This window comes from Heteronotia binoei, chromosome 8, assembly GCF_032191835.1.
Source record: "Heteronotia binoei isolate CCM8104 ecotype False Entrance Well chromosome 8, APGP_CSIRO_Hbin_v1, whole genome shotgun sequence".
Lineage (NCBI taxonomy): Eukaryota > Metazoa > Chordata > Lepidosauria > Squamata > Gekkonidae > Heteronotia > Heteronotia binoei.
In genome coordinates this window covers 117084930-117093766 of record NC_083230.1, presented here as the reverse complement: position 1 = coordinate 117093766, position 8837 = coordinate 117084930, and the positions used below count along the sequence as shown (strand labels likewise).

The 8837-nt window shown below is 48.4% G+C and overlaps 1 non-coding gene across 1 annotated transcript; it reads right to left on the bottom strand.

Annotated features, from left to right (window-relative positions):
* Positions 1 to 762: 762 nt before the first annotated feature.
* TRNAT-GGU (transfer RNA threonine (anticodon GGU)) lies at positions 763 to 837 on the bottom strand. The gene has a single exon. It is a non-coding gene; the product is annotated as a tRNA-Thr (tRNA).
* Positions 838 to 8837: the final 8000 nt, after the last annotated feature.

Here is an 8837-nt window from a genome sequence, read left to right as displayed (position 1 = left end):
GCGGGTACCTAAATCCATAGATCAGAGCCACACTGATGCTAAACAGATTTTTTTTTTCCTGAAAACTTGGAGGATCCCCCAGGTTTGCAGAGAAATATGACATGTTAATAAAATACATTGAGGGGAGAGGGTTAATTTCCCCCTGGATTAAAAATAGCATTGTCTCTGCATGTATGAATGACACACTCGCTATGCTGCTGTGGTTCGTGATGGGCACAAACGGAGAAAACGGGATTCATTGGGTTTTCTGGTTCACGGCATGCCCAGGTTATGGGCTACGAACCATCACCAAAAGAACCGGTTTGGTTCGTGAGGTTTGTAATGTGGTAGAATCAATGGCCCTGTGGCATGCGAGAGAGCAAGAGATTCCAAACTCAAGGGGTATCTCTGGCTGACCCTCCCCTGCACTCCCTCCAGGTTTGGTGAGGATTGGTTTTATGGGGTCTGAGTTTTTGCTGTTGTTGTTCAGTCGCACAGTCGAGTCCGACTCTTCGCGACCCCTTGGGCAAAGTCACGCCAGGCCCTCCTGCTTTCCACCATACTCTGAAGTCTGCTCAAATTTGTGTTTGTAACACAGTAACGCTGTCCAGCCATCTCATCTTTTGCTGTCCCTTTCTTGAACATATATATGAACATGTGAAGCTGCCTTCTACTGAATCAGACCCTCGGTCCATCAAAGTCAGTATTGTCTTCTCAGACTGGCAGCGGCTCTCCAGGGTCTCAAGCTGAGGTTTTTCACACCATTTTGCCTGGACCCTTTTTTGGAGAAGCCAGGGATTGAACCTGGGACCTTCTGCTTACCAAGCAGATGCTCTACCACTGAGCCACCGTCCCTCCCCTCTTCTTTCGCCTTCTGCCTTTCCCAGCGTCAGGGTCTTCTCCAGGGAGTGCTCCCTTCTCCTTTGGTGGCCAATGTATTTGAACTTCAGCATCTGACCTTCCAGGGAACAGTCTGGGTTGATTTCCCTTCAGGCTGACTGATCTGATCTTCTTGCAATCCAAGGGACTTTCAAGATTCTTCTCAAGCACCACAGCTCAAAAGCATCTGTTCTTCTGTGCTCGGCCTTCCTTATGGTCCAACTCTCACAACCATACATTATTGCTGGGAATACCATTGCTTTGACTATACGGACTTTTGTTGGCAGGGTGATGTCTCTACTTTTAATTCTGAGTTACAGTCCCCCAAAGAAGGTACCCCTCCCCCCCTGGAGAAGTGCTTTCTGTAGAAATGACAGGTGCAGGTTCAGAAGTGTATAGAACAGACCCGGTGCAAGCTAGAGACGGGGTTTTTGTTTTTTGGTGTGGTGGTTAAGTGTGCGGACTCTTATCTAGGAGAACCGGGTTTGATTCCCCACTCCTCCACTTGCACCTGCTGGCATGGCCTTGGGTCAGTCATAGCTCTGGCAGAGGTTGTCCTTGAAAGAGCTGCTTCTGAGAGAGCTTTCTCAGCCCCACCCACCTCACAGGGTATTTGTTGTGGGGGAGGAAGGTAAAGGAGATTGTGAGCTGCTCTGAGACTCTGAGTGGAGGGCGGAATATAAATCCAACGTCGTCGTCTTCTTCTTTTTGAGCAGGAATGCCCAATAACACAGTTCTGGCTGGCTTGGTATCAGGGGGTGTGACCTTATATGCAAATGAGTTCCTGCTGGGCCTTTCCTGAAAGAAAAGCCCTGGCTAGAGACATCAAACTCAAAAGGAACCTCCCTCTGATTCTCTTCTACATGCCTTCCAAGTTATTTGCAGATCTGACTTAGGGGGTCTGAGTTATGCCCTCCTTCCAACGAACATGCCTCCAGGAAAGTGCTTTCGGAGAAGATGTCAGGCGCAGGTTCAAAATTGCATAGAAGGAACCCCCGGCGAGCTACATGCACCAAATGCACAGTTTGGAGAATTCCCCCTCCCCGCAATTGCTTTGAAGTTTGGTGAACATTTTGAATGAGCAGAGACAGTCTGTCTGGAAATGGTAGAGAAGGTAGAGAAAGAAGTCCTTTTCTCCCTTTCTCACAATACGAGAACTCGTGGGCATGCAATTAAATTGCTGAGCAGTCGGAAAGGAAGTCCTTCTTCACCCAATGGGAGATTAACAAATGGAATTCACTGCCACAGGAGGTGGTGGTAGCTAAAAGCATAGCCAGCTTCAAGAGGGGATTGGATAAGCATATGGAGCAGAGCTCCATCAGTGGCTATTAGCCACAGCTTATCGTTGGAACTCTCTGGGGCAGTGATGCTCTGTAATTTTGGTGCTTGGATGGGACCACAGTGGGAGGGCTTTTCGTGTCCTGGCCCCACTGGTGGACCTCCTGATGGCACTTGATTTTTTGGCCACTGTGTGACACAGAGTGTTGGATTGAATAGGCCACTGACCTGATCCAACATGGCTTCTCTTATATTCTTAAATGTATCTATTCACAAAATGGCACAAACTGCTTGAAAGCTCACAGAAAGTTCGTGACGGTTGACCTGCTACAAATGCCAGTTTCATGAACCAAGAACTGGCCAAAATTCATCACAGACTTTAGTTTGTGACCTGGATGGTGCCCATTCCTAGCTGGGGTGGCCATTGGGAGCTATGGTAGGCCCAGATGCAGCTGCAGTGAAGCCCAGGCGCTGTGGAGCATTCAGCAGCAGCTGAGGCCAGAGGCTGGGAGCCCAGAAGCCAGAAGTGGACACAGGGAGCCACTCCAGAGCCAGCAGGTGGTGGACACTAGGAGCCTGTCTGGGCTGAGTAGGGTTGCCAAGTCCCCTGCATTCTCCAGGGGGGGACTTTCGCACGCACGTGACACAACGACGTCACCCGGAAGTGATGTCATCATGCTGGTGACATCACGCGCAGCCACTCTAGACATTTCCGGGAAAACTCTATGGTTTTTCTGGATGCTCTAGCCATTTTTTTTGGGGGGGGGGAACTCTATGGTACCTACTGGAACTCTATGGATGCAATTGGACATCATTGCGCTGGCGATGTCAGGGAGGTGGCCTGGTGGGTTGGGAACCTCCCGGGCGGGGGAAACCCCGCCTGGACCGGGAACTTGGCAGCCGTAGCTCAGAGTGGCTCTCTCACATCCCTGCTGTTGTGGCCAGGCTCCAAGGTGAGGGGTTTGGCCAAATTAAGGCTGCACACCTATGTAGGCATACTCAGGCTCAAGTCCCATCTTGCTGGCCAGAATCTTTCTGCTGAAATATGGAGGATCTGAATAAAAAGAGCTTTCCAGTTTGGTGTAGTGGTTAAGCGAGTGGATTCTAATCTGGGAGATCTGGGTTTGATTTCCCCACTCCTCCACTTGCAGCTGCTGGAGTGACCTTGGGTCAGTCACAAGTTCTTGAAAGAGCTGCTTTCTCGAGAGCATTTCTCAAAGGAGCTCTCTCAGCCCCACCTACCTCACAGGCAGTGTTCCCTCTAAGCTGGGTTTGTGGGAGCTAGCTCACAGTTTGCTAAGCCTCCAGCTCACACGTTTTTGTCTTAGCTCAGGAAAAATGGCCCCAGAACAACCTAATTCATGCAGCAGCTCACAACTTTAATGTCAGTAGCTCACAAAGTAGAATTTTTGCTCACAAGACTCCACAGCTTAGAGGGAGTATTGCTCACAGGGTGTCTCTTGTGAAGAGAGGAAGGGAAGAAGATTGTGATCTGCTCTGAGATTCAAAGGTGGGGCATAAATCCAATCTCCTCCTCCACCTCCTCTTAGTTGCAGAGGCAAAGAAGTTCCCCCAGAATCCAGTGGAGCTTACTCGAAAGTATATGGGTGCCTTCACACACACTAAGTCATGCATTTTCAATCTCTTCTCATGCATTTTGGAAATGGATTTCACTGTGTGAAATGGCAAAATCCACTTGCAAACGGTTGCTGAAGGGGATTGAAACCACATCATTTAGTACAGGGGTGTCAAACATGCAGTTCGGGGGCCGAATCAGGCCCCTGGAGGGCTCCTATCGGGCCCCCGATCAACTGGTGGTTATCTGCTTCCTTCCCCCTCTCTCTTGCTTCCTTCTGCATCACAGCTTGCTTTGCAAGGCTTGCTCAATTGCACAGGAGCTACAGAGCAAAAACCTCTATTTTCTCCATTGGCTGAGGCTTCTCCCTTGGGGAGGAATAGCTTCCTTTGCCAGGCTCCCTCAATTGCACAGCAGAGCTACTGAACCAAGCTTCTCTTCCTTCTATTGACTGAGGCTCCCCCCCCCCCAAGTCTTCTGGGGAAGGAAGGAAAAGAGCTAGAGCTTCCTATGCCCTGTTCCCCGGATCCCATGGGAGAAATCAAAAGAAAGCATCTTTAAGACCAATGAGTGCTAATGTTTTAAGTCTGAGTTTCTCAGCACCACCCCCACACACACACACACCTCACAAGGTACCTGTTGTGGGAAGAGAAAGGGACTGTGATTGTAAGCTGCTTTGAGACGCCTTAAGATAAAGAAAAAATTAGGTATAGAAACTACCCTTCTTTATTGTGGCACTTTAAAATTCAGTTTGAAGCATCCTGTGAGCAAGAGTGAAGAACGTCTCTTTGAAAGGAAAGCCCACGTCCTGCTTATAGAGAAGATCCACAGGGATTCTGTGGGAGAATCGGGGAGTTCGCTTGTGTTCTTCGCCCCAAATGAACCCGAGAACTCCAGTTCTAGAGCCATTAAGGCCAGAACTTTCATAAAAGCCTTATATATAAAAAAAATCTTGCCAAGTTCCATTGGAATCTTATTATGTGTTCACGTTAATGAACAAGTGTGGGTCCCCCCCCTCCCATAATTGATGGTTTAGAGTAGACATGTGGACTTTTTTTGTTCTCTGATTGCCTGCGCTATTGTTGCAGAAGTCTTGAAATTGGTATCCTCGCACTTCATTTCCCATCTTTCCCCTCCCCACGTTGCAATTTCAGAGTCAGTTAAGTCATCCAACGATGGCGTTTAATTCGTTGAGAAATAACAGGTTTTGCCGAACAAGTGAACCGTCACTAAGAAATTATAGCCCATCGAAGAAACTGGGCCATTTTTTGGGGGGGAGGGGTAGATGACATATGCACTTTTTTATTTTAAAATTATTATTTGTGCTCTTGGAGTGCATCATTTATTTATCCTTCAGATATTCGGCAAGAAAGTTGCTGTTCAACGCCATCTGGAAACCTCGACTCTCCTGGGGTTGACGACGATTCTGCTCACGGCTTGTGTGTGGTTCAATTGCTGTCAAGTCTGAGTTGACTTATAGCAAACCCCAGCAGGGGTCTTTCAAAGCAAGCCTTATGATGACCTCAGCAAGGGGCTTTCCAGGCAAGCAAGAAGCAGAGGTGGCTTGCCATTGCCTTCCTCTGCAGAGCCTTCCTTGGTGGTCTCTCATCCAAGACTTGTGGCGACCCCAGCAAGGGGCTTTCAAGGCAAATGAGAAGCAGAGGTGGTTTGCCATTGCCTTCCTCTACAGAGCCTTCCTTGGTGCTCTTCCATCCAAGCATTATGGTGACACCATCAAGGAGCTTTCAAGACTAATTAGAAGCAGAGGTGGTTCGTCATTGCCTTCGTCTGCAGAGCCTTCCTTGGAGGTCTCTCATCCAAGCCTTATGGTGACCTCAGCGAGGGACTTTCAAGGCAAGTGAGAAGCAAAGGTGGTTTGCCATGGCCTTCCTCTGTAGAGTTTTCCTTGGTGGTCTTCCATCCAAGCATTATGGATTCCTCTGCAGAGCCTTCCTTGGTGGTCTCTCATCCAAGCCTTATGGTCACCCCAGCAAGGGGCTTTCGAGGCAAGTGAGAAGCAGAGGTGGTTGGCCATGGCCTTCCTCTACAGAGCTTTCTTTGGTGGTCTTCCATCCAAGCATTATGGTGATTGCATCAAGGAGTTTTCAAGGCTAATTAGAAGCAGAGGTGGTTGGCCATTGCTTACCTGTGCAGAGCCTCCCTTGATGGTCTCTCATCCAAGTCTTATAGTGACCCCAGCAAGGGGCTGTCATTGGTAAGTGAGAAGCAGAGGTAGTTTGCCATTGCTTCCCTCTACAGAGCCTTCCTTGCCCCCCCTCGAAGTACTGACCCTGCTTAACTTCCAATATTTGATGAGATTGGATTATACCATGATACTTCCATCCCACGCATAGCTTTAGGCTGCTGAATTCTCATGTACCTCAGTGGGATTGAAGCTAGGGTTTTCATTCACCAGGCAGTGAGTGGAGATTGCTTGGAAATACAGCTGGTCTCCAGGTTAGAGATGTTACCCTGGAGAAAATAGCTGCTTTAGAAGGTGGACACTATGGCATTATACTCCATTGAAGTCCCTTCCCTCCCCAAACCCCATTCTCTCTGGGGAAACTGAGCCGTCATCTGGAGGTCAATTGCAAATAGCAGGAGATCCCCAGCTGCTACCTGGACGTTTTGCAACCAGAAAAAGAGAATCATGGCAAAGAATGACAGTGGAAAACAAAGGAAAGGAAAGGAAAGGAAAGGTCCCCTGCGCAAGCACCAGTCGTTTCTGACTCTAAGGTGACATTGCTCGCACAATATTTTCACGGCAGACTTTTTACGGGGTGGCTTTCCATTGCCTTCCCCAGTCATCTACACTTTCCTCCCAGCAAGCCGGGTACTCATTTGACCGACCTCGGAAGGATGGAAGGCTGAGTCAACCTCGAGCCAGCTACCTGAAAACCAAGCTACCTCCGGGGATCGAACTCAGGTCGTGTGCAGAGCTTAGGACTGCAGTACTGCAGCTTTAACACTCTGCGCCACGGGGCTCTTCTAAACAAAGCAAAAGCTGCCATGAAATAGTCCAAGGAACAAACCAGTCAGAACACCAGCCCCTCTATAGGGTTTCTTACTATTGGAAGTGGTTGGCGTTCTTACCCAGTGTATAAGAATCTTTACCAGAAGCTCGAAGAAGCTAATGCGAAACAGGGGCACTAGTACAAGCCTGTTGCCTTATGAATCGCTGGCTGCACTTGTTTATGCATTGGACTGATTGAACATCTGTATTTTGCATCGGAACTGTGACGGAAAGCTAGGGGTTAACCAGAAACTGAAGATGCACAGGGCCTGTGTCAGGTGACCTGAGGGTGGGGGCAAGGTGCTCGGAGCTCTCAGGGAGGGAAAGTGGTTGAGTGACAGAAGCTGCTGAGGCAGTCATTCAGTCAGTTGGTGTCTGACAGAGTTGGTGCCTGTCAGAGAAGTCTGTCAGAGTTGGGGCCTGACAGAGACTGAGAGGGTCAGTTCGTGCCTGACCGAGGCTGGGAGGGCAGCTGATCCTGTGAAGGAGCTTGAGACAGTGGCGGGAAAGACTTCCAGAGGCTGCAAGCTCGACAAAACCAGCCAAGAGGGCTGTGTGTGTGAGTCAGTCAAGACCTGAACGGTCACAGACACCTGTATACAACTCAGAAGATCTAGTGAGGTGGTTGAGGGAGCGGATGTGGGTCTGAGACACCAGAAGGACTGGTAGTAGTGGCTCCAGTCGAGGGGAGAGACTTGGCACATCATTCCCAAGAGGCCAGACCTTGGCTAGAGGTGGAGAGTGAGTTATAGAGAAACTGTGAACTGAAACCTGAGAGACTCAAGAAGGAAAAAGTTAATGTAAAGCCTGAAACAACTGAGCAACGTGTTAGCCTGGGTAAATATCTCCCATATCCCCAGTTTAAATAAATAAATAAATAAAGTTATAATAAATCTGTGGTTTGAGTTAAAGTTCTCGAGAGCCTATATTTTTGGGAAGAACAAACAAAGCTGCTGTGGTCCCCTACGAAGAGAATTCTATTTCCATCAAATAATTAAGTAAAATACCCCGAAGAGACTGAGTTAAAGAGATCCAGTGAGGCCGTGAGGCGGGCGCTGCTATAGGAACTTTCCCTAAGAAGTTGGAGCATTCCCTTGCTGAAAAAGAAAGGACTTGTGTTCTGACTGGTTTGTTCCTTGGACTATACAAAGGACCGAATTTATCGTTCTGTGGAACTGGAATACATTATATATTTGCATTTGTCATAGTGGACAGAATTTTTTGATTTATTGGAGGCTGGATTTCACGGGAGCTTTTTGCTATGTTTTCCTCTACCTGGAAGTTGGCAACCTATTTAACTGGCTGATGGTTCAGAGCAGATGCGTGGACTTTTTAATTTGCTGATTGCCTATGCAGAAGTCTTGAAACTGGTATCCTTGCAGGTGAGCCAGTGTGGTGTAGTGGTTAAGTGCGCGGGCTCTTATCTGGGAGAACCGGGTTTGATTCCCCACTCCTCCACTTGCAGCTGCTGGAATGGCCTTGGGTCAGCCATAGCTCTGGCAGAGGTTGTCCTTGAAAGGGCAGCACAGTGAGAGCCCTCTCCAGCCCCACCCACCTCACAGAGTGTCTGTTGTGGGGGAAAAAGATGTAGGAGAAGGTGACTGCTCTGAAACTCTGAGATTCAGAGCAGAGGGCGGGATATAAATCCAATTCTTCTTCTTCCCCAGCTGTCTTTGTTTGCCATTTTGTCTCTATTTCTTGCGATTCGAATCGTTCCCAACTCTGGTAACGATGAAATAGACACCACACACAAAGCAGATATGACTAAAGAAAACCTCATCTGTATATATGCCCCTGTCCCTTATTGTCTCTTTCCCGGGCCTCGGAGAGTCCTGTAACCATGGCGACGTAATGGCAAGCGGCTCAATTTTAGCCAATTTTGGTACATTGTTTGTTTTCCCCCAGCGTATGAAGAGCAAACGGGGCTGGGGCAACTGTGCTTTGTTGGTCTTGTTAAGCAAAGTTTGAATAATCTGAATAAAAAACAAAAAATCCCTCCCCTCCTCCCTGCAAGCACTGCTACAGTAGTAGCTTTTCATTTCAGAGAGACTGGTTGTCATTACCTTCATAACAATTTATGCGAGCAAATGGGGGGGGGGATTTGGTAGGAAA